Genomic DNA, 798 nt, shown 5'->3' with positions numbered 1-798 from the left:
AGCAGCGTTTCCGTCATCAGTGGGCTCAGCATTAGTGGGCGTTGTTAGTGCGCGTTGTTTAAACCTTTTGCAGCTGTGTTCCAAGTGTTTTGCTATCATTTTCTTAGATTTTGTGGCTTTTTGTACTGTTTTTAGATAAAGAAGATAGGTCATAAGAAAGAGTTTATGGAAAGAATCATGATAAGGCACTGGTTAACCTGTTATCGATATTGTTGATGATAATTTAGTAAAGCTTTTGAGAAAAGAGTTCAGGAAATGCCAACAGCTGACCACATTAGGCCAATTTTTTTTTTTTTTAGAGAAAGGCAGCCAGATCCTAGTGAAAAAGGGCAAAGACGGGGAAAAGCTCCTGAAAAGCAGCTCCCAGTTGATTCCAAACACCGACTCTCCACACCTCCTCTCCACATCCTTGTCCACAGATCCAGCGCCTCATCCATCTCAAGGTATGAGCCATTCTGTTGTTAAAAAGGTTTTAAATGTGTTTCTTATTTAAATTCTATTATTTAAATCTGAATTTATCTACTTTGAAATTTCTGTATAATGTTTGGTATCAAAAGGCAAGATTAAGGTGAAAACTTGGTGGTCGAGAACGGATTAGTCTGTTCGGCCACATCGCATCTTGACGCTAGAACGGATTAGCGTCGAGGTCTGGGATTCAACTGTATCTTGATAATCTTTTACACCGTCCAGTGTCTCCACTCACCCACATTTCTGTTGTTTGTTCCCCTGTGGGAGGGTGGGGAGTGGTGGTTGTGCATTGATCATTGAGATCAGTTCTCCCTTTCTTTCCCTTCTTCC

At 40.9% G+C, this 798-nt stretch overlaps 1 long non-coding RNA gene across 1 annotated transcript in view; it reads left to right on the top strand.

The window, feature by feature from the left end:
• The window catches only part of LOC123521643, a 21,575-nt gene extending 21,163 nt beyond the window's left edge, over positions 1–412 (top strand). The window contains exon 4 of the long non-coding RNA XR_006680032.1: positions 300–412. This is a non-coding gene — a long non-coding RNA (uncharacterized LOC123521643). The remainder of the gene's footprint in view (positions 1–299) is intronic.
• Positions 413–798: the final 386 nt, after the last annotated feature.

Source organism: Echinops telfairi, unplaced genomic scaffold, assembly GCF_000313985.2.
Source record: "Echinops telfairi isolate 266 unplaced genomic scaffold, ASM31398v2 ScPeMD7_31;HRSCAF=116, whole genome shotgun sequence".
Classification (NCBI taxonomy): Eukaryota; Metazoa; Chordata; class Mammalia; order Afrosoricida; family Tenrecidae; genus Echinops; species Echinops telfairi.
Note: the sequence above shows the minus strand (reverse complement) of the source record. Positions and strands in the feature narration are given on the sequence as shown.